The sequence below is a fragment of the Pseudorca crassidens genome, chromosome 10 (assembly GCF_039906515.1).
Source record: "Pseudorca crassidens isolate mPseCra1 chromosome 10, mPseCra1.hap1, whole genome shotgun sequence".
Lineage (NCBI taxonomy): Eukaryota > Metazoa > Chordata > Mammalia > Artiodactyla > Delphinidae > Pseudorca > Pseudorca crassidens.
This window is the reverse complement of record NC_090305.1, coordinates 103,101,391-103,126,729: the sequence shown is the minus strand read 5'-3', so window position 1 is coordinate 103,126,729 and position 25,339 is coordinate 103,101,391. Positions and strand designations below refer to the sequence as shown.

General features: G+C 37.0%; 1 protein-coding gene, 1 long non-coding RNA gene and 1 other non-coding gene across 11 annotated transcripts in view; 2 read left to right on the top strand and 1 right to left on the bottom strand.

Moving 5' to 3' along the window:
• LOC137232790 (uncharacterized) overlaps window positions 1-12,305 on the top strand; it is a 34,669-nt gene extending 22,364 nt beyond the window's left edge. The window contains exon 2 of the long non-coding RNA XR_010947183.1: window positions 11,874-12,305. This is a non-coding gene — a long non-coding RNA (uncharacterized lncRNA). The remainder of the gene's footprint in view (window positions 1-11,873) is intronic.
• The window catches only part of TMCC1 (transmembrane and coiled-coil domain family 1), a 219,858-nt gene that overhangs the window by 82,890 nt on the left and 111,629 nt on the right, over window positions 1-25,339 (top strand). The gene's annotated exons all lie outside the window — the stretch shown is intronic.
• Window positions 4,558-4,661, bottom strand: LOC137233159 (U6 spliceosomal RNA). Its single transcript, XR_010947329.1, has one exon. It is a non-coding gene; the product is annotated as a U6 spliceosomal RNA (small nuclear RNA).

The window sequence follows — 25,339 nt, the reverse complement described above, 5'->3', positions numbered from 1 at the left end:
TGACAATGTTAGAATTTAAAATAGTTAAAGACAAACAAAATTTAAAACCCAAAGATATGCTTGGGAGAACTAGTAAAGTAATGTCTGTTTTCCTAAAAAACAGTTGAAAATTGTAGTTTTTAAATGAAAACCAATACAGATCTCTCTTTTTTGTGTATTTAGTGTCAGTTAGGTAGCTGATGCTGTTAAGGGAATATTTTATTCCCTATCAAGGGAATCATATGGGAATGCAAAAGTAGGAATAAGTTAGAGATGAAGATGTATTTTGGCTTTTTAGTTGTTCTCCAGTAAAGGTACTTTATAGAACAAAACTTGCGTGCCAAAGGAAGTAACTTTTAGGTTTATTGACCCTAGCTTAGATGTCCAGAATGTGTATGTTTCTTTTAATATAGTATATTTATATAGTGACCTAAAAGATATGTTTATTATCCTTAATGATCCTATGTTGACTTTTAATATGGTTGTCCTAAGAGTGGAATTGAAGGTATAGATAGGATGTTCTTGACCTTGCTAAGTTTATCATGCACAGTTATCATCATAGGGATGCCTCCTCAAATTTTGTTTGGTTTTGTTTTTTAAATCTGAGTTGTATTCCTTCTGTTCCAAGCAGCAGCTTTTGTGAGAACGCTCAACATAATGCAAAGTCAAGTTCACTCTTTAAGTTAAATTTAACCTCCTTTTCCTTTATATTGCAAAATAAATAGAGTCTTGAGAGTAATTAGACCTGTAAAGGAACATATTGTAGTATGTGACTTAACTTCTGCTTTCCCCTTTTATTCACAAGGGATTTGAGTACTTTACCAATAGCCTTGAATCTTAGGAGTGGGGGAGAATTTTAGCACTCAAAGTCCACTACTCTTCTGTTTATCCAGAACACTGATACAAGGATTTGTCTTGTGACTGTTAGCTTCCAAAGACTTATAGGTAAATAAATAGGCAGAAGGACAGACCAGGATCGTGTATTATAGAAGATAATCACTAGAACAGATTGGTTTTTCTTCAGCGATCATAGTACAGCATTTTATCTAAAGAAAGATAGGCAACTTTGGCCAGTTAGCATAATATTGGGCTTTAGTAAGTGTTTGTTAAAAACTGACTTATTTTGATGTTACCTCATTATGTCCTGTGATCTTGTCAGTCAGTGGGAGCAGACCCGATTTCACTTTTGAGCTTTCATACTTCAGGGTCAGCGTATATTTATTATGCATTAATTTGTGTCTCTCATTTTATGTATAGTTAGACTTTGAAAACATCTTTTTTTCCTAAATAGAATCATTTAAAATATATAAAATATGTTTGATTTCAAAAATTAATATTATGACAAATCCCTTTGTAAAAAGGATTAGCAAGGATTTATTGGTTTATATATTATAAAAATATTCATATCTTCAGCCCAAGATCAAGTCAAATATTTATTAAGAACTGACAATTACATTTTATTTTATCACGGTAACATCTTACTAGAGTGAGGAGCCCTGACACAGATTTCGATATTGTAATAACAAGGAAGCTAAGAATTTAGAAACCTTCGGTTACAAAATGAGTCCCTTGCAACACAAATGATTTTCAGTCAAAAGATCACTGACTATTGCCAGTTGATTAGCAAAGACTCAGAGACTGTTCAGCCTTTGGGCTAGTCCTAATCAGGCTCCTCATTTTACAGGTCCAAAAATGTTAAAACCTGCCTGAGGTAACGCAGCTAAGTTATGAGTGATATCAGGACCAGATCCCTGGGTTCCTTCTGATTCTGTGTTCAGCATTCTCGCCTCTTTATCCTGTTGACTGTCAAAGAATTGAAGAACACCAGTTCTGCCATGTAGGGGACAAGAAAAGGGGACAAGAAAGTTTTTCCTTTTTCCAAACATTGGTAACTTAGATAAGCTTTTTGAATGAGGACAGAAATCTAAGAGCAGTGACAAAGGCTGATTTCAACACTACCCTTGTTTGGTTTCTTATGTTAATACTTTTAAATAACTCTTGTCATCTTTTACAGTAACAATGGAAATAGAATACTGTAATGATTCCCTAGAGTTATTTTAATACTGTTTATAATTAAAATATGAGCAATGACATTCTGGACTCTCAGATATCTAAATAAAATAATAAGGAAAAGTGTATTAATTGTATATAGTATGTAAAATAAGGCCTCTTCTATTTAGTTAGATAGGCAGTTAAATAGCCTCCATGGAGCTATTTCTGCATTGTGAGGTTGAGACTGGGGTGGAAAAGAGAGTTCATACTTAAAGTCTAATATTAACCATAACATAATTCGCAGAATTATAGTTAAGGGATGAAGGTGAGAACTATCCTTTATCATCTTTCTTATGGCCTTAAGATACCAAGAAACCTGCCCTGAGAATACTGAGGGTTTGTTTTTTTTTTTGCTGCATTGGGTCTTCATTGCTGCACCTGAGCTTTCTCTAGTTGTGGCGAGCGGGAGCTACTTTGTGTTGTAGTGCACGGGCTTCTCATTGTGGTGGCTTCTCTTGTTGCGGAGCACAGGCTTTAGGCGTACAGGCTTCAGTAGTTGCGGCACACGGGCTCAGTAGTTGTGGCTCATGGCCACACGCAGTTGCTCTGCGGCATGTGGGATCTTCCTGGACCAGGGCTCGAACCCGTGTCCCCTGCATTGGCAGGAGGATTCATAACCACTGCGCCACCAGGGAAACCCAAGAATACTGAGTTTTAATGACTCATTTGATAATTGAGAATCTTTTCCGTGTAGTTGGTAGTAGTCTTTGCAAGAATGTTTTATGGAAGTGACTTTGTTTTAATATCATTGTATGAGATCATACTCAGCTTTTTGAGTATCTGGTGTAATTTAAATTACACATCCACATTGTGTAATTTAAGTTGCATGTCAGCTTTTTGAGGTAGGTCTGATCTCCTTTTTTATAAATGAGGAAAGTAGGGCTTAGGGAAAATTTTAAATTTGCCTAAGACTAGTGAGCTTACATGGCTGAGTCTAAGTCGCTTGCTCGACTCTACTAAGCACAGGTGCCTTAATATTGTAAGTTTGTTATCATGTACTTAGTGTGAAGAGTATAATATAAGGGCATAGAGTGTAGAAAATCTTAGAAGGCTCTAGACTGCCAAAAAATTGGTAACCTCCCAACCAGTTGGAAGATACATCTAAGTAGACTAATTTTCCTGAAACACCTAAGGAAAAAAATTAAACAGTTGGTCTTAATGATTAAATTAAAACAAGATTTGAAGTCTGATAATCAACTCTTATGTTAGAAATGAATAAAGTAGGAATTTAACTAAAAGAAAGAAGTGTTTCTCATTTTCATATCTATGTCAAAAGACCACAGTGAAATTGCTCGAAGTCCAAAAGTAACCACAGTCTTAATAACCTCCACTGTTTTAAAAGTAGGAAATGAGGGGCTTCCCTGGTGGCGCAGTGGTTGAGAGTCCGCCTGCCGATGCAGGGGACGCGGGATCGTGCCCTGGTGTGGGAAGATCCCACATGCCGTGGAGCGGCTAGGCCCGTGAGCCATGGCCGCTGAGCCTGCGCGTCCAGAGCCTGTGCTCCACAACAGGAGAGGCCACAACAGAGAGAGGCCCACATAATGCAAAAAAAAAAAAAAGAAAGTAGGAAATGAGAAGTAATTGACTGATTTATCTTTGCCTCCAGGTAATCTGACTGGTGGCAGGTAACATGGCACTTAGTAGCAATGATTATTTTTAATTGTGTTTTTTTCTTGCCATCCCCTGCCCTGCCACATTTCTATAGCCATCTGGAGGGGTAAGGCAAGAGTGCTGGAGCATTGTCCTAAGAAAGTTCTGCTTCTTTTTTTAAGCCTTGAATTAACACAACATCTTAAATTGGGGGGTACTTCTGCAGTCATTAAGCTTGGTAACATTCTCCCCAGGTGGTTGTCTGGGCTCCCAAAGAAGCCCATTCTACTTGTGGATGCCTCTGTTAGGCAAATCTAACATGTTAAACCAAAATCTGGTTCCTTGTATTTCTCCAGTTAGGGCCAATCAGAATGTGTACTGCCTCTGCAGGTATGAATTGCTTTGGCAATGTGTTGTCTCTGAATAGTCCCTTCTAGAGGCTAATAATCCCTAGTCCTTGGGATATTCTTTTTTAGTTTTTAATTCAACAAATATTTATTTATCCAAGCATTCTAAGTGTAGAATGCAGTAGTGAATCCTCGCAAACACTGTACTGTGAAGTTATCTCTATATCATAAGTGAGGAAACAAAAAATTGAGGTTGAAGTGATTGTCAAGTTCACACAACTGGTAAAAAGTTTATTGGATATCAGAACCAAGTCTTTCTAGCTCCAAAAGTCATGCTTTTGACCACTACCCTTTGCTGCTGTGGGTCTTGCCAAGAAAAATCTTGTAGCCATCAGTAAGGCCTGGAGCAGATAGCTCAAAGAGAAAACTGACCTAAAGAATGGCCTTCTAGCTATGAGATTCTGGGCTGCCAAATGAATTTGGAATCTCCCTGGGCTCTACCAGGAAGCTCCAAATCAGGAAGATTCTTGGCAGTCACAGATTTAAATTTGTGGTTTAAACAATTCACTAAGGACCCTAGAGGCCCATGAAAAATATGGAGCGCTTCACGAATTTGAATGTCATCCTTGTTCAGGGGCCGTGTTACTGCACTCTGTGTTCCAATTTTAGTATATGTGCTGCTGAAGCAAGCACTAGGGTGTTCTTTCACATTGTAATTTTGAATACTTAGTCACACTGGTCCATCAACTCTTGGTTGTTCTAGTTCTTCGGTAATTCTTAAATGATGGTCTCCAGAACAAAATACAACGTCCATATATGGTTACAGTGGTGACTAGAGCTTAGCTATTGCTTTTCTAATTCTAAGGTCTTATATGCTTCTTTTAATATACACAGCTCTATTTTGAAGCTGTTTTTCCTTTTTGCAGTTTGACTTATTTTTCATATCATCTTTGATTTTCACCTGGTGAAAATCATAGAATTTAATTCAGAGCAGTTGAAAATTTTGTAGATAGTGCTTTAAAAATATAGATGCTCAGTAATTTTGAGAATGTTAGAAGACTTTTCTAGTGAACTTTTTGTTTTGTCTTAAAAAAAAAATTCCCAGCTCAAAATAATAGAAATTTCAGCCTCTGAAATTGTAATAAAGTATCTCTCAGAAAATCAGAAGTGATGATATGGATTGGTCTGGGTCTGTAGGGCCCTAAGAGGAAGAAATTCTTGTTAGCAATTTACTTATTTTCAGGATAGTAAGATAGCAAATGTTGCTTTTCCACCATATTTGTGATTTTATGATCTTCTTAGATGTCACATAGTTTTTTAAAAAATAATATTCTGAAGAGCTGGCACTTCTGTTTAAACTGTTAGAAAAGTTTGATCCTACAGTGCAAAGTTGTAATCTGGAAAGCAGTATTTGACATTTGAATATTGCTGTCCTGGTTTGGGGGTGAATTTTTTTAGTTTAAGAGAAATTCCCAGATTTAATTTCTGAGCTAGAGTCTTTATCAGTTGTTGACAATTTAATTTGAACTTAAAGTTTCTTTTTAGCAAAAATCAGTACCAGGGAATTAATTCATTCCCTAGCTTACTTGGGAAAGATGTTTTTAGAAAGCTTTACTACCACTATTTCTAGAGGCCCTCTGTTGGTACCTTCTGGTACTGCTGAGAGTATTTAATGAAATTGCTAATTCTTCTGCATTGTACTAGTGATTCTTACTGGCTGCAGTGTATTTTAAACATAATTTTCTTGGTTAACCCTAATAATAATCCCAAAGTCTTATTTTTAATTACCAATCTGGTTTTGGAGCTAATTTTTAACAAATGTTGGCACAAATTCTGAACTTTTGCAGAGACCCTGTGGTTGGTAAATAACTTCAGGATTTTTACTTTGGTCAATAAGGTTGTTTTGGTTTTAAATAACAGAAAGTAGACAATGTGCTGTGAAAACCTAATTTTTTTTTTTTTTTTTTTTTTTTTTTTGCGGTACGCGGGCCTCTCACTGTTGTGGCCTCTCCCGTTGCGGAGCACAGGCTCCGGACGCGCAGGCTCAGCGGCCATGGCTCACGGGCCCAGCCACTCCGCGGCATGTGGGATCTTCCCGGACCGGGGCACGAACCCGTGTCCCCTGCATCGGCAGGCGGACTCTCAACCACTGCGCTACCAGGGAAGCCCTGAAAACCTAATTTAATTTAAATGTGTTCGTCTTTCTAAAGGTGCTAGATATAGTGATTTTCCAAAGACTCATTCATTATTCCCTTGCCTTCTTTTTAGAATACTACTCATGACAACATGAACAAATAATAAAGCATTTTGATAGTGTGCTCTAAACAGTAATGTACTTGAAAACTAATTTCAAGGATAACAGTATTTTCAATGTTAATTGAAATGGACTTGGTATGTTCTGGGGGTCACTTCCAATATTAAGATTTTGGAGAATCCAGCTTAGGCCTTTAAAGGTAGATAAATTCAGTCAACTTAGTTTGAATTTTTAGATTTAGGTTGGAGGGATAATGAAAGATATCCTCACAGGTCTTTATCCCCCCTCTGGGCGTGTGTGTATGTTTGTACGTATGTATGAGTGTATGTGTACGTGTACACAATTGCCACACGCCTGGTGTAAGCTTGATGGAGAGTTGGATAGTCCATTTCTTTGCCACTAGTTCTGCACTCTTTTGCCAAGAAACTCACTTTATTATTTTGATATTTTGAAAGATTATTTGGGTGCCCTTAAGGTCTGATGCTGAACATTTATTTATACATGGTTGGTGGTACACTGTTTATGAGTATTTAATATCTATTAAAAATTCATAATCATATAGGTAGGCCTCCTATGACCTAATTTTTAAAAAAAATAACGGAAAGTTCATTAACTGTCTAGAGTAGTGGCCTCCAAATTATTTTGCTCACCCACACCTTTTAGTGTATCTCTAATGTTTTTATATTTTATGTATTTTAATATTTTATATAATTGTTCCTGTATATTATATATCTCATATAACACAAAAATGGATATGAAAGGGATGAATAAAAAATATAAATGAAAGTTATAATGTTTTCTTTCCATGACTCATTGATTGTCTTGTATACACACTGGGGTGCATGTATCCTGTATTTAGGCCAAAATTAAAAGTCAGGATAATTTCCCTCTAAAGAATTTTTGGATAATATGAAAATCATTTGTACTTGTCTGAGAAATATGACACTAGTACAATATAAGAACAAATTTTACAGTAGAACTGTCCAGTTTTGAGGTAGGCTGCCTTGGGGTGATCAGGCAAAGGCTGGAGAACCACACATCATGCATGTTGTAGGAAAAATCCACGACTCCAATTGAGAGTTGGACGAAACGACTTCTGATATTTCTTCTAAGATTCTGGGACTACAGATAGGAATTCATAGGTTGAGCACTTAAATTTAAAACACTGCGGGGAAGTTAGGCTGTGAATGAAGATCTGGCTCAGGAGTATGCTAGGAAGTTGTTGAACTTCATCCAAACCTCTGCTCAGCTCTTCTGCTGTCACCTTTAGAAATCTGAAGGTTTCTGATTCTCAAGCCATCTCTACGTAGGAAAAAGTATTAAGGTTTCTTTCAAGCCTATAGCCTGACTAAATGGGAGAGTAAATATATAAGCTACAAGGGATTCCAACAATGGACTTTATCATTTACTCCGCTTCATTATATCAAAGAGAGAGAAATGAAAACAAGTTTAGAATAGATGAGCAAATATTTTAAAGTGTATAGTATCACAGATGGCTTAGTAAATATGTTTCGATTTGTTAAATTCCGTGTAGCATATATAAGTACTATTTCATTAAAGTTAGTCTGTTCTGCAGTAGAACTTGAACAGCTTCATCTTTTAAACCTCAAAATTCTATCACCTTAAAAACAAAAACCTTAGCTTCTCCCTAAACTCCCTTTTTTGTTTTCTGTGAGGGGATGGTTGGTTTGTGAAATGCAACTAACAAAGGTAAGTGAGCAGTAAACCTACAACTTCTTCACTATACATATCTTGATTTGAATATTGTGAATGTGACTCCAGTGCTATAGAGTACCTGCTGAAGTTTTTTTGCTGTGGTGGTGGATTTCTTCTTTCCTGGTTTATATAATACCCTGTTCTCTCTCATTGTTAACACAGAGGCAAAAGCCCTTCTGCACCAGTGAATCTAAAAGTGATACTGGAATCACCAAAACTTGAGGTTTTTTTTTCCGTAATGGCTGATCCTGTATTTATTGAGAAGATTTGCATCTCAACAGCACTTTTCTCTTAACAATGTAAAAATCACGAAATGAATGAAAGGCCGTAAGAGTGAAAGAGAGCCCTAATTCTGATCTATTTATTTCTGAGCATTTCTTTATAAGAAGTTTAATAGTGGACTAGTGCTTCAGAGGAACTGAAGATTGGTATAACCTCCCCCATATGGATGCTCTGTGGAAAATGTTTTCTAGGACTTTACCAAAATAGAGGCTTATTAGAACATATACAGTCTTAGGGAGCATACTCTTGGTTTATTAGTAAAAGTCTCCTGTTAAGCAGTTATGCAAATGCACATTTAAATAACCACCGTAGGACTAGAATATCTTAAACTTTGCTTTCTGGCTTAAGCTCACCACAGGCTTTCCAAAAACATTAGACTTGTTTTCAATGATCGTAGATGGTTCAGGTCACAACTGTACATTCTTCTAGCAAAAGAACAGGGTCCAAGTTTTCTACTCCTTGGAACTGTTGTCTGATGCAAGAATGCAAAACAGCTGAAGAAAATAATCTACCCCATTTTGTTACTGTTAAGTGCGATTGTTATGACTTGAAATGTTTCTTTGATAAGGTTTCTTCCATTTTCCATATTCCTTGGTTATCATACTTTGTCTTTACATGAATTGTGATGAGTTACACTGAACATAGAATCAAATTAAGTTTAAGTAGATAAATATGCGTGAGATTAATATATTCTTCCTAGGGATGTTTGCCCAGAGGGCCTTAGGGTATAAGGTGACCTTGCTTAAGTTTCTTTGCATAAAGATAGAATTCAGCCTATTTTCTAATTATCAGAAGTTTAGCTTTGTGAGAGTGGGAATAAAGGTTTATGATCTGATTATAGCTCAGGAGAATTTAGGCCACAGTATAAATTACCTGCCTTGGGTCTACCTACTAGTTTGTGATACGTATTCCTTGTTGTCTGCTTACAGTTCTGTCTCATTATCTTCTGTTGCATTAGGATACAGAGGTTTGTAGGTTGGTACAGAGATCAAGATAAGCTTGACTTTTTTACATCTTTTTTTTTTAATCTTCATTGGAATATAATTGCTTTACAATGTTGTATTAGTTTCTGCTGTACAACAAAGTGAATCAGCTATATGTATACATATATCCCCATATTCCCTCCCTCTTGAGCCTCCCTCCCACCCTCCCTATCCCACCCCTCTAGGTGGTCACAAAGCGTCAAGCTGATCTCCCTGTGCTATGTAGTAGCTTCCCACTAGCCATCCATTTTACATTTGATAGTGTGTATATGTCAGTGCTACTGTCTCCCTTTGTCCCAGCTTCCCTCTCTCCCCTCCGTTCTGTACATCTGCATTAAGTCCGTTCTCTACATCTGCATCTTTATTCCTGCCCTGCCACTAGGTTCATCAGTACCGTTTTTTTTAATTCCATGTATGTGCATTAGCATACGGTAATTGTTTTTCTCTGTCTGACTTACTTCACTCTGTATGACAGACTCTAGGTCCCTCGACTTTTACATCTTGTTTTCATCATTATGAGGATTTGTGGCTCTAGTGTTTTACTAAATAAAATCAATTGAATAAAATAAATCAGTTTCCTCATTTAGATGAGACACAGTTTGTCACATCCAGACTAACTTTACTGGGTAGTTATTTTTTTACTTTTAGTGGGATTTACCTAAAAATGAGGTTTAAAAAAAATTAACTACCCTTGAAACTGGCAAAAAATCTTTGCAAAAGACATTGATGTTTGTATAAAGGAAAAAACATTCCTATGTGTTTCTCCTTTACTACTCATACAGAACACTTCTCTGTTGGTTACCAAATGTGTGGGTTTTTCCCCCCCACACCAAGCAATTCTCTGCAGCACTAGCTGGGTGTCCTACAGTTTAATGCAATTCTGCCACTATCTGAAGATAGCATCAGATCCCACAGGTCAAGGGCTAAGTCCCACAAGGCTGCCTCCCATTCCCCTTTAGTCGCCAATCACAAATCCAGGTTGTCACCTGTGCTTCTGACCAGCTGGTTCCAGAACCTCCACATGACCCACTCCTTGGGTTTGATTAATTTACTAGAACGGATAAAAGAACTTGAGAAAATATTTTACTTACTACACTACAGCTTTATTACAAAAGGATGTAACTCAGGAACAGCCAGATGGAAGAGATGCATAGGGAAAGGTATGTGGGATGAGACTTAGAGCTTCCCTGCCCTCTCCCAGGACCTCCGTGTGTTCACCAACCTGGAAGCTCTCCAAATCCAGTGGTTCAGGGATTTTTATGGAAGCGTCATTACATAGGCATGATAGATTAAATCGTTGGCCTCTGGTGACTGAGTGTAATCTCTAGTCCCTCTTTCCTTCCCTGGGGTAGGGGTTGGGTTGGGTGGGATGGGATGGACTGAAATCACATGGTTTGGTTCCCCTGGTAACTAGCCGCCAGGTTACCTAGGGGCTTTATAAAAGTCACCTCATTAGCACAAATTCAGGTGTAGTTGAAAGGGGTTTGTTATGAATAATAAGACACCCATTTCACCTTTATACTCTGAAGCTGTTTTAGGAACTGAGGACGAAACACCAAATATTATAACAAGACGCTCCCATTGCTTTTACCCTTAAGAATTCCAAGAGTCTTGGGAGCCATGATCTAGGAACCATGGACACAAGACCAAAATAGACATGTATTGTAAATCACAATATCATATGTTCAATGTGAAAAATAACAAAAGGCATTCTTTTTTGTGTAATTTGAATGTTTTAATTATATATTTTTCTATAGATACTGTCTTTTATCTCTCTTCTTTAAGATTTGTACCCTTGTGATTTTTTTCTTCCTGTTGGTTTGCATCTCTTGTCATTCACTGTCTGTGGCTTCACAATTCAGTATTGTCCTAGTACCATTTTTTTGTGCTCTGGACGCGCAGGCTCAGTGGCCATGGCTCACGGGCCCAGCCGCTCCGCGGCATGTGGGATCTTCCCGGACCGGGGCACAAACCCGTGTCCCCTGCATCAGCAGGCGGACTCTCAACCACTGCGCCACCAGGGAAGCCCCCTAGTTACCATTTTTAAAATCACAGCTGGAAACACTGAAAAGCATTCTGATAAAGGAAGACTGAATTGTGACTTTAGGCCAACAATAAGCTACAGGAACAAATGATGTTTAAAAAATTAATTTTATTTCAATATGTGTTTGTGTCTTTGGTCCTTCAGAGAATTGTTGAAACCAAGAATTGAAAAGTCGCAGACTTCCGCTTTTCAACATAGAAGTATAAAATATTTTACTTGCTTGCAAATCTGCTATTTTACTTTTTTTTTTTGGCTGCTCCATGTAGCTTGTGGGATTTCAGTTCCCTGTCCAGGGATCGAACCCTGGGCCCTTGGTAGTGAGAGAGCAGAGTCCTAACCACTGGATCGCTAGGAAATTCCCTTACGTTCTTTTGTGAAGAAGTATCCATAGACTCATTTACTGCCATCTTTCTCGTTCTCAGAGCTCTCACAAACAAGTATTTTCTTCAGTATATCTAACCCAAGGAAAAGTTATTTTAATTTTTATGTTTATCAAACAGCCATGCTGTACAAGGTTCTAATAACTGGAACTCTTGATCCTATTTCCTACTTTCCTCAGGCAACCATATTTAAACTTTTAAGTTTTTATTCTGGAATATGCTTAACTCTATTTTTTTCTATTTTAGATAACATCTGTTGATTTCCTATGATGAAGATGATGATGTGGCTTATCTCTCCTGCTCACATCTTACTAAGATTTTAGTTAAATTTCAATATATTGTTTACAATATCAATGTTAAATTTTTTACACCTTAACCTTATAGTATATGATTACATTTCCCTTTTTATACAATTTTTTGTTGTCTATGGAGTTAATTGCTTCGATTTTTATTGTTCTTTATAGCTGTAATTGGGTCATCTCCAGATTCTGTAAGAACTATAAATCTTCTCTCAATACTTTCAAAAGCATCATATGTTCTTCTGTTTTATCTTTTTCTTGGTGGTATAGCTCCTGGAGCCCTCACTTCTCCTATAGTCTGAATTGATTGCTGTCCAAGACCACACACCTTTTGTCAGAATTCCTTCCTCTGTTAATAAAAGATCCCTGTTTCCTTGGTTTCATGTTGTTGTCTTTACTGACTTATTCCTTACTTTTTATGAAGCACATTCTCCATGGAGCCTTATGAAAAAGGATGCATGGGAGATCATTTTTCAGAAATTATGCTCATTTCGGATTTTCTTTATTTTACTCTGATACTTAATTTAATACTTCATTGACTGGGTGTGGAATTTTAGGTTGGAAATAATTTCCCCTTAGAATTTTGTAAAGCATTGTGTCTTTATCTTCTAGCTGCTAGTATTACTAGCTTCTGGTGCCATACTGATTCGCAGTCCTCTGGGTAGCAGTTTTTAAAAGTCTTCTCTTTATCTCTGTTTTCCTGAAGTTTTACAGTGATGTGCCTTGGTGTGAGTCCTGGCATTTTTTGGTCTGTATACTGTGGGTCCTTTCAATCTGGACAACTCAAAGACTGGATCTAGAAACAGTAGTTTTAGAAAACTATCTTGCAATATTAATTTCTATTCCATCAAACCTCTCAAATTTGTTTTCACCACACCTCCCACTAACCTGCCAAGCATTTACCTGATGGGAGAAAAGCTGATTTTGTTTTAAATTTTTATTATATAATATTTTATTCATATAAAAATAAACTTATGTACTATGACACACAAGACCTGTGAACCTACCACGTAACGTAAAGAATGGGAACATTAGGGCTTCCCTGGTGGTGCAGTGGTTGAGAATCCGCCTGCCAATGCAGGGGACACAGGTTTGTGCCCTGGTCCGGGAAGATCCCACACGCAGCGCAGCGGCTGGGCCCGTGAGCCATGGCCGCTGAGCCTGCGAGTCCGGAGCCTGTACTCCGCAATGGGAGAGGCCATAACAGAGAGAGGCCTGCGTACCGCAAAAAACAGAATGGGAACATTAGAACATTACCATCACCATGTTCTTGGAACTGTATGGGATTCTCCCACTGTTGAAAATTTTTTATTTCACTCACTTTACTTAAAAAAAAAATATTTAATTACATATTGTATGTGATGCTGTTTAGTTATACTTGTTTTGGGGGCTTTATAAAATGACATTATAGCTTATGTAGTCTTCTGTGGCTTGCTTTTTACACAGAAATATTTTTCTAAGGTCGATCCATGTTATTGCATACAGTTGTAGTTCATTTGTACTGTTTATTTAATTTTCTCCCCCATTTATCTTTTTCTTAGTCAGAGGTTGGATCTCCTATTTTGTTTTGTTTCCTTATTTTCTGACTCTTTTGTATCCTGGCTTCTGGGAAATTTCCTTAAAACTTATTTTCCAGTAATTCCATTAAAATATTTCATTTCTATCATGTTTTAAATTTTTGAAGTGCTTTTCCTCTATGAAAACTTTTTTATAACAACCTATTTTTATAGGTTATGTTTTCTTTTGTGTCGAAGGATTTTTTTTTTTTTTTGCTTCCTATATATATAGTCTCTGTCTCTTCAGAGTTTCTTTCCCTTTTTCTTTTTTCCTGGGTGTTTTAGTTTCTGTCTTCTTTGTTACAGGCTTTTCTCAAGTATCTTTCTTGCCATGGCTTTGTCTTCGTATTTGAGGGAGGCATTGAAATGTTGTGGGAAGCTCTTCTTTGTGAAAGGCTTGTAGGTTTATGGTTTTTTACTATAGAGTAATTAGGCAGAGACCCATTTTATTGCAGACCCCTCCACTTATCAGTATCTGTAGGTCTTGTCTTCAGTTCTACAGTCACCTTTTCAAGAGAGAATCTTCAAACTTTTGCATTTGCTGGTGGATGAATGATGGTGGTGGTAATAGCTTGGCTGCCTTGTGGCTTAGTGCCTTCCGCTAGGAGGAAGAGGACTAAAATTCTCATTTATCAGTTTAATCCTTCTGTCCTTAGAATGGTACCTCATTCCAGCCCTCAGCTGTGTCTAGAGTCTCTCAGTCTAGAATCCTTCTCGTCCCTTGTTTCAGTCTTCCCCAGAAAATAAAACTCTGGACCAGTCACCTTCCTGTGTGTTAGGAGAATGAGCTGCTGATCTAGATCTAAGTGTTCATTATAAATACTTACAACCAATCCTTCTGTTTTCAGGCCCAACCCAATGCCCTTGTTTTTGAGTAGCCCTTGATACTTCTAAGTCTTGACCTTTCTATACTTTTGGCATAAATAGGCTTGCTTCTTGTTGGTTTCCTCACACCACCCACTACCCTGCCAAGTACTTATCTGACTGGAGAAAACCCAAAAGCTGTCATTTATTACCGGACCATCGTTTTTTCACCTCCCAGAGAGTTTTATTGACATCTCTTATTTACTGTTGTCTCCTTTCAAGTTTGCTGTGCCTTTCTGGGTATATGCCTTTTGTTATTCAATTTTAGTAGAAAGCCAAGATAAATATGTTCAGTTCTTCATGTTTAATCCATGATTCCTTTCTAAGGAAGCTTTTATTACAACAGAAACGTGAGGGACTTTGATATAGAATTGCCCTCTAAAGTCTTCGTTGTCCTCAAAGTAGAAATCAGCAAAAATTTCATTTCTACTGGTTGTGATCCAGGTTAGTCTATTTTTCAGCACATACAGAGCCTTTTGAAATATAGGGTCCCACTCTTGTAAAGTAGAAAAGGCTAGGATCCATTTGTTTCTTTCTGTAGCCACTTAAAAAATAGCATTCCTATAGCAATTTTGTAGTTATCTTCTGTCTCAGATTCTTTTTACTGGACAGCTAAACATAAAGTTCATTCTCTTTTCATTGACCTAGAGTGTCATAGACAGAATAATCTTTTTAAAATTTGAATTTGTGTATTAAAGCTTAGTTTTCGAAATCCTGATTTGGGTGAAGGAAATCTAGATTAAGTTTAACCAAACTGTGGTTTTTATTATGTTTTATACTTAAGTAGTACTTTGAGCCATATGAAATTGCCAATAGTTGAGCAGTTCTAGCCTATAAAAATGGTAATTTTATGTGATTCAACATAACAAAGTTAAAAGATCTTAATAGTTTAGTTAACAGTCCTTTCTGTCCAATGTAGGAATTTGTTCTATAGCATTTTTGGAAATATTCCAGTAGGAGGAAAGGATGAGATAAAATGATAAGTAAGAGGAAGAGTTGAGGTCCCTGTTCAGTATAACTGTACGTCCAAGAGTTGCATCAGGGTTCCTATGGTGTTCTAGAAGCTCCACACTACTGAGGCTGGAGGCTATAAATTCCATGGAGTGCCAATTAGATACACGATGCCTGTGAATTTGGACACTAACACACACTACCTGAGTACCTAGCTGCCAGGCTACAAATCTGTAGAGGATTTCAGCAAATATCAATTTAGCTGGAATAGTATCACTTAGTATTGTATATTCTGTATACAACCTTTATGTGTATTTCCTTAAGTTAGTTAAAAGTTGAACTTTAAAACGATAATATGACTGTCAGTGAGATTTAAAACATTGTAGAGATAAAATATACAACAACAATAGCAAAAAGGACTGGGGGAAGGATTGGTTTGTTTGGAAGGTGGTTAAGGTAGACTGTAACCCTATAATTTACAGGATTACCACTAAAAGGATAACACAAAATGCATAAGAAATAGTAGAAGAGATTAAATGGAATATTAAAAATACTTGATGAATAGAAAAGAAGAATAAAGAACACATGGGACAAATTTAAAACAAATAGCAAGATGGAAGTAAAAAGACAGAAAAAAGACCATGCAAACACTAACCAAAAGAAAGCTGTTGTTAAAGCTATGTTAATATCAGATAGGTTAGACATTAAGGCAGGAAGTATTGCTAAAGGTAAAGAACGACATTTTCATAATGCTAAAATGGTCCTCTCAGTAGAAAGACATAACAATCCTAAGCAACCTTCTCTTGTTGTTTGCTTTGCTGACCATACATGTGTGGTGTTTGGGTCTTTTCTTTTCACGAGTGTTGTCATTTTTCACTGCTAGAGATGTTTCTGAAGTCTGTGAGGGAAGAGTTGTTGTTGCTTTGTGTCTGACTGTGGTTATGTTCATTTTAGCACATGCTCTGGGCGTTGTAAACGATTGTGTGGGGTACCACCTGAGAGAGCAAAGCCTCACAATTATAATTATTTCATTTAGTGTTGTAGTTACTTTTAATGTAATTATTGTCCTTTAAAACATGCCATGCATGAGAAATAGAATTTAGATGAGGACTAAAGACGTGATGTTTCAAAGAATTCTTTTTTAACGTTGTGTGATTATGAGTAATAAGGTACTATAAAGAACAAATCAGAAAGGAGAAGCTGGATTCTTGTTAGTAAGCCTTTTTTTTTTTTTTTTGGTATTAGGTTTTTAAAGCCCTGCAGTGATGTGTTATTGTCAAAAATCTTCATTTCTATCTGGAGAGAATGTCCTCTTATTTAGAGAATATTCCATTTTTCTGGAAAAAGACATCTGTTGGTTGATCTTCATGCCTAAATGTAAGAAAAGGAGAGAGGTTTAAGGAAAGAAAAGTGCTGAATCAAAGAGCATACTTGGAAATAGACAGAAATACAATTAGTGTAACTTTAAAAAATTTGTGGTAAAAGCACATAACAAAATTTACTATTTAGCTGTACAATTTAGTAGTGTTAAATATATTCACTTTGTTGTGAAATAGATCTCCAAACCATTTAATCTTGCAAATCTGAAAATCTATACCCATTTAAAAACTCTTCCTTTCTCCCCTCCCCTCAGCCACTGTATCCACAATTCTACTTTGTGTTTGAATTTGACTACTCTAGGTACCTCAGATAAGTGGAATCATACAGTATTTGTCTTTTTCTGACTGGCTTATTTCACTTAACATAATGTCCTCAAGGTTCATCCATCTTGTAGCATGTTACGGGATTTCCTTCCTTTTTAAAACTGAATAATACTCCCTTGTGTGTATAGACCACATTTTGTTTATCCATTTATCTGTTGGATATTTGGTTTGCTTCCACCTCTTGGCTATTGTGAATAGTGCTGCTATGAACATGGGTGTACAAATAGCGTTTCGAGACCCTGCTTTCAATTCTTTTGCATATATACCCAGAAGTGGGATTGCTGGATCATATGGTAATTCTATTTTTAATTTTTTGAGGAACTGCCATATGAGTTTTCCACAGCAGTTGCACTGTTTTATATTTTACATCAGTATGCAAGGGTTCCAGTTTCTCCACGTCCTTGCGAACGCTTGTTTTCTGGTTTTTTTTTGTTGTTGTTGTTAGTTGCCATCCTAACAGGTATGAGGCAATATCTCATTGTGGTTTTGATTTGCATTTCCCTGATGATTAGTGATGTTTAGCGACTTTTCATATGCTTGTTGGCTGTCTTTTGTCATCTTTGGAGAAATGTCAGTTTACATCCTTTGCCCATTTATTCATCAGTTTGATTTTTCGTTGTTAAGTTGTATGAGTTCTTTATATATTTTGGATATTAAGCCCTTTTCAGATATATGACTTACAAATATTTTCTCCCATTCAGTAGGTTGTCTTTTCATTTTGTTGATGGGATCCTTTGCTTTGCAGAAGCTTATTAGTTTGATGTATTCCCACTTGATTATTTTTACTTTTGTTGCCTTTGCTTTTGGTGTCAAATCCAAAAAATCATTGCCAAGACTCATGTCAAGGAGCTTACTGCTTATGTTTTCTTCTAGGTGTTTCATGGTTTCAGGTCTTACATTCAAATCTTTAATCCATTTTGGGTTAATTTTTGTGCTAGTGGTCCCGTTTTATTCTTTTGCATGTGACTGTCCGGTTTTTCCAATACCATGTATTGAAGTGACTGTTATGACAGTTATTTAAAATTCTTTGTCAGGCAACTCATAGATCTGTTTCTTTAGAGTTGGTTTCTGGAGTTTAATTTTGCTCCTTTAATTGGGCCCTACCTCCCTGTTTCTTTATATGCTTTGTGGTTTTTTGCTGGGGGCATTTGAAAAAAACAGTCACCTACCCCCTGCCTTTGCATACTGGATTCCTTCTAGGACCTCTCAAGCCTTTTCTGATCTTAGCTCCCCCTGGGATTTGCCTGCAGAACTGCAGCTGTAAGGTGCTTTTTGCATCTTGTTTACAGTGTCTTACAACTCTGGTTCCTATTCTCTTAGGGCTCTGAGTTACCTAAGACAGAAGCCAGTCCCTCAGGCAGTTCCCAGACCAGCCAGAAATGGATGTATTGTCTGTTTTGTTTGTGTTCCCAAGGGAAGAGCCTGGCATGAGGGGTTTCTTCCTGGTTGCTCCACACTATGCTCTGCAGGGGAAGCGGCATGAATGGGTATGCCAAACATCACAAAATTTCCTACCCCTTTCATTGGAATCTTGTGTTGGATTTACAATAGCCTAGGTGCTATAGCTTCTTAAGTGTTCTCTAGAGTTTTTGCAGTGGTTATTCTGGTCGGTCTGTTGTTGTTAACTCAGTGTCTCTGTAGGGGAAGGAGGGCCTGTATTTTCCTAGTCTGCCATTTTGCTGACATCACTCTCCCTAGTATCATTTTTTGAAATATAAATTCTGCCAGATAATGTTTCTCTTTATAAGACATGTAGGTAAAAGGGAATCAAAAATGTAATATTTTGGACTTGAGTAAGGTAATTTGTCCTTTGTGAGGTTCATGTCTGTAAATGGAGAAGATGAAATCTAAAGCAGTGATATCCTATGTAATGTTTTATTTTGGAATAAAGAAATAAGGTAATCCTATCAGATAAGACCATGTTTTCTTTTATGGTTTTCAGGGCATTTGACAAATATTTAATTGAACGTTTACTGTGTGTAAGGTACTATGCAACTGGGATACAGAAAGTATGAGATGTAATCCTTCAAGGTGCTCATTTTTAATTTGATGAAAGACAACGTTAATGCATAAAAAACTAACAGTACAGGATCTACATACGAAATATAAAAGTACAAGAACTATCACTGTGAGCTATGCAGAAGCAGAAATGACAGTGAACTGAACAGGAATGGCTTCCAAAAAAATGGACCTTCAGTAGGTAGGATCTTATCTTAGTGTCTATCCTGGAGGAAAAAAAAATCACACATCCCAAAGCAGGCATGTATAGGCAGTATGTTTGTACTAGCAGAAATGTGGAAATAATCTCAATGGTCATAAGAAAATGGATAGGGCTTCTCCAGTGGCGCAGTGGTTCAGAATCCACCTGCCAATACAGGGGACATGGGTTTGAGCCCTGGTCCAGGAAGATCTCACATGCCGCAGAGCAACTTAGTCCGTGTGCCGCAACTACTGAGCCCATGCGCCTAGAGCCCGTGCTCTGCAACAAGAGAAGCCACTGCAATGAGAAGCCCTTGCACCGCAATGAAGAGTAGCCCCTGTTCACCGTAACTAGAGAAAGCCTACCCGCAGCAACAAAGACCCAATGCAGCCATTAATTAATTAATTAAAAAAGAGAATGGATAAATAAACTGTTCTGTCTATACTGTGGACTGCTGTGTAGCAATTAAATAGTGGAGATCCATATGTACTGACAAAATTTTCTAAGTAAATTGAGTTTTTAAAAATGGACATCTTAGCTTATTTGGGTTGCTATAACCAAGTACCACAGACTGAGACATTTATAAACACAATAATTTATTTCTCACAGTTCCAGAGGCTAGACATTCGAGATCTGGGTGCCAGTGTGGTTGGGTGAGGGCCCTTTTCTGGGTCTCAGAGTTCTTTTTGTATCCTCACATGTTGGAAGGAACTAGGGAGCTCTGAGGTGTCTTTTATACGAGCACTAGTCCCACATGGCGACTGTAGCACCTCTCAAAGGCCCTACCTCCTAATAGTATCACACTGGGTTTTAGGATTTCAACATAAGAATTTTGGGTGGACACAAACATTCAGACCACAGCAAAGGAAGTTTCAAATAATATGTATGGTATGATATTAGTTGGGTTAAAAAACAAACCAAACTAAAAACAAACCTACAAATAATACTGTATACTTTTATAAGTAAATAATATATAAATTCATACTAAAGGAAGTTTAAACTGATAACAGTGGTTACAACAATTAAGCATCTATAAATTACTTGTATAATTAAAAATAAAGAAAAGGCCCAGAAGAAAATTTATGTAAACACAATTAGTGGTTACTCCTGTATGGTGAGATTATTAACAAATTTTCTTTATATTTTACTGTATTTTCTGAATTTTTACAGGAACCATTTTATTGGAAAATGTTAAATTATAAAGAATAAGTGGGAGATAAGTAATTGACAAATAGTTAATAAAATTAATTTTCACAAAGTGGAATAGAAGAACGAGTAGAATTAGGTGGGGAGATCAGGGAGTTTATGGGTAAGGGAGATGGTTGAGGGAGAGAGAGGGAAATCCAGAATATCTTAGAAACTTTTAAAGTTTTATAGAGTCATTATATTTTTAAGCCATTCATTCAGTAAATATTTAATAAATATTTGGCCTAGTAGGTGCCAGGGTCCCTGCCCCTAAGGAGCTTATGTTTTGATGAAGGGGATGCAGACAAGGAAATTACAGTGTATTAAGGAAGAATCAATTAGTAAGGTGGAGAAAGAGGTCGTTGAGGGTTGATAGAGAAGGTTTTCCTGAAGGAGCAGAAGTCTAAACTGAGATTTGGAGTTAAGTTGAAAGTAATGTGAGATGTCTGGAGAGGGAAAGCAGGGACCAGCACAGGAAACACGTTGTAAACCGTTTTAAGAACTTGATTTTGTAGTGTTTAAATATTTCAAATACATAATCTTGCTGGGTGTTCTTTGCAACATAGCAAACAATAATCATGTTGGTTGTTTGGTACTTAGTAGGCACATTATAAACTCTTCCTCCCTCCCTCTCTTCTCCCTTTACTTTTCTCCCTCTTGTATGCATTCAGTGCAGGTGATGCATGGCATGGGTTTTTTGGGGGAGAAATAAACGCAAATCCTAAAACATTGCTGATGTAATAAAAGGAGGCAGCCTTAATCTAGCATATTTAAAAGAGCCATGTCCAGTTCATCAAAATAAAAATGTTAATTTGACATGGTTCGCTGCTGCTTAAATCAACCATTACAATGAGTTATGGAATTGAATACAAGTAGGTGTTCAAAACAATTTTTTAAATTTATTTTATTTTTGGCTGTGGTAGGTCTTCATTGCTTCACGCTGGCTTTTCTCTAGGTGCGGAGAGCGGGGGCTACTCTTCGTTGTGGTGCATGGACTTATCATTGCGGTGGCTTCTCTTGTTGCGGAGCATGGGCTCTAGGCGCGTGGGCTTCAGTAGTTGTGGCTTGCAGGCTCTAGAGCGCGGGCTCTAGAGCGCAGGCTCAGTAGTTGTGGCGCACAGGCTTAGTTGCTCCACGGCACGTGGGATCTTACCAGACCAGGGCTCACACCCGTGTCCCCTGCATTGGCAGGCGGATTCTTAACCACCGTACCACCAGGGAAGCCCAGGTGTTCAAATTTTTTTAATCATCAATATCTTTTAACATCTTACTACTTAATAAATTATACTATTTTCAGGGTTATTTATATTGACAGTGGCTTGGACTTTTGTAAATAACTTCACAAGTTACTTAATCTGTTCTTGGGTAGATAAAATATGGTATCTTATTGTTATCTATTGTGGGATTCCCAAAAGAAATTTATTTCTGCAAGACAGAACGATCATATCATTCAAGGGGCCTGAATTGCCATAGGGAATCCTGAAACTGGAGATGTTATTTACTAAACTTTTTGAAAATAGATTTTTCTCTCTCTTTGCTTTAAAGACAGACAACAACTGAAACAATCATAACTTCTGTAAAGAAAGAACCTATCACATTATTATTCGTTAATGATGGGCTATACCCATTTGGGCAGTTTATAGCAAAATAGTTAAAAAACATGTGCAATTTAGAAAGAAGGAATAAATGAATTTTTTATAATCTATATTCCCATTCCACAAAGAAAAAGTATTCTGAAAAATATTCAAGCTTACAACATGTTGCCTTGTTAGTGTGGAAAAACTAAATTTTACTTATCCCTTGATTTGCGCCTTTGTGTCTTTTTGCGGTGTGCGGGCCTCTCACTGTTGTGGCCTCTCCCGTTGCGGAGCACAGGCTCCGGACGCGCAGGCTCAGCGGCCATGGTTCACGGGCCAAGCCGCTCCGCGGCATATAGGATCTTCCCGGACCGGGGCACGAACCCGTGTCCCCTGCATCGGCAGGCAGACTCTCAACCACTGCACCACCAGGGAAGCCCATCACTTGTTTTGCGCCTCTGTGTCTTTAACTTGTGTTTTTTCTTCTGCCTGGAATGCCCTTCCCCGTTTTTGTCCATTTGCAGAATTTCTATCCAGCCTTAAAGACTCCAACTTTAAGATTTTTCTTGTCCCACAGAAAGTTCATCTTTCCCTTCTTTGTGCCACCACTGTCCCTATATTATGGCACAAGAACTTTATCACACAGCGTATTTACCATTTTGTTCCACTACCTTCTGCCATTTTTCAGGCAACTTCATAATTCCATCCTACCAAAACTTTTTATCGTTTTGAGCAAAGAACTGTTCCAGGTGCCTTTTACAGTCTTTCAGGGAATTGAAATTTTTTCCATTAAGAGAATTTTGTAAAAACCAAAATAAATGGAAATCCGAAGGTGCAATGTCTGGTGAATGTGACAGATGAATCAGAACTTCCCAGCCAAGCTATAACAGTTTTTTCCTGGTCATCAAAGAAACATGCGACCTTGCGTTACCCTGATGGAAGATTATGAGTTTTCTTTTGACTAATTCCGGATGCTTTTTGTGGAGTGCTGCTTTCAGTTGGTCTAATTGGGAGCAGTACTTGCTGGAATTAATCATTTGGTTTTCCAGAAGGAGCTCATAATAGAGAACTCCCTTCCAATCCCACCATGTACACAACATCACCTTCTTTGGTTGAAGACTGGCCTTTGGTGTGGTTTGTGGTGGTTCCTTTCACTTGCCCCACGATCTCTTCTGTCCCACATTATTGTACAATATCCACTTTTCATTGCCTGTCACAATTTGTTTTAAAAATGAAACGTTTTCATTACGTTTCAGTAGAGAATCACATGCGGAAATACCATCAAGAAGGTTTTTTTCACTTATGTGGAACCCAGAGGTCAAATCGATTTACATAATCAAGCTGGTGCAAATGATTTTCAGCACTTGATTTGGATATTTTGAGTATGTCGGCTATCTCCCCTGTGGTATGATGTTGATCTCAATTAATGTCTCGATTTGATTGCTATCAACTTCAACTGGTCTCCCTGACCATGGAGTATTGTCCAGCAAGAAAATCTCCAGCATGAAACTTCAGAAACCACTCTTGACACGTTCAATCAGTCACAGCACCTTCTCCATACACTGCACAAATCTTTTTTTGTGTGTTTCAGTTGAGGTTTTACCTTTCTTGAAATAATAAAGCATAATATGCCAAAAATGTTGCTTTTTTTCTTCCATCTTCATTATTAAAATGGCTACCCAAAAATTCACCAGTTTTGATGAGTTTTTTTTTTAATGCATGCTGATATGACAGCTGTCACAATACAGTATAACAAAATTGTTTCGAATGAAGTTAGAGCCAACTAAGTGCTACTAGAGCCATCTTACGGAAAAAACCGATTGAACTTTTTGGGCTAGCCTAATAGGAGGAAGCATGATGTAATGGGAAAAGCAGTGTATTTGGGGTATTTGGGTATTTGGGGTTCTAGTCCCAATTCTAATACCAATTTTGTGATTTGGGGCAAGTTTGAAAATCTCTTTGAACTTTAGTTTCCTTCTCTGTAAAAGTGTAACTTGTAATACATGATGTTCAATAGTAAATACAAAACTTTAATATCAGTTTATTTTTAAAATGTGTTTAAGAGAATTTTAAGAATTAAGCTGGTGTAAAGGGAGGGGCACGTGTTTTGAATATAGAAACCAGCTAAATTGGGATAATTATTTAAATTTCATAAGTTTTCATCCAAGGTGTTTCTGAATTTTTTTTTCAGTAGTAACAGTACAGTCCTAGTTTTGTCAAACAAACAGACATGAATATGTTTATACATGTGCAGGAAAACATACAGTTCAATAAGTTTTAATATTATCCTCAGTGTGGAGTTGTATATGATGGATAAAACAAGGAGAATAAAATAATTTTCTTTTTTTTTCTATAATGGTAATGAAGAAAAATTAAAACAAAATAAAAGACCATATAAAGACCATTTGTGGCTTTGGAGGTAGATTATCTTATGACATACAGTAAGGAAAATGTAAGGAACAGGCTTTTTTTTTTCTTTCTGTTTCCCAGTTTTACTAAGAACTGTTACCTATGGGGGAAAGCAGAAAACAAGATGGCTTAGTGATTGATGATGATCAGCTCTTTTTCAGTCATGACAGGAACAAGGGTTCTTTTTTTTTTTTGTATTGAAGTATACTTGATGTACAGTAATATTACATAAGTCACAGGTGTATAATATAGTGATTCACAATTTTTAAAGGTTATACTCCATTTATAGTTATTATAAAATATCTACCCCTTCCCTCTCCCCACTGGTAACCACTAGTTTGTTCTCTACATCTGTGAGTCTGCTTCTTTTTTGTTATATTCACTAGTTTGTTGTACTTTTTTAGATTCTAAATATAAGTGATATCATACAGTATTTGTCTTTCTCTGAATTATTTCAGTTAGCATTAATAGCCACTGCATCCATCCATGTTGCTGTAAATGGCAAGATTTCATTCTTTTTTTATGGGTGAGTAGTTTCCCATTATATATAATACTACTCAGCCGTAGAAAAGAATGAAATATATATATTTGCCTCATCTTCTTTATCCATTCATCTGTCGATGGACACTTAGTTTGCTTCCGTATCTTGGGAATTGTAGATAATGCTGCTATGAACATTGGGGTGCATATATCTTTTCCAATTAGTGTTTTTTGGGGTTTTTTGGGTATATACCCAGGAGTGGAATTGCTGGGTCATATGGTAGTTCTTGTTTTAGGTTTTTTTTTTTTTTTTTTTACATAGTAGCTATTATTTATTATTATTACTTATTTTAGTCTTTTGAGAAACCTCCATACTGTTTTCCACAGTGGCTGCACCAATTTACATTCCCACAAACAGTGTATGAGGGTTCCCTTTTCCAAGAGTTCTTAATATAGCGTCTGTCGACAAGCTTTAGTGGAATCCATGA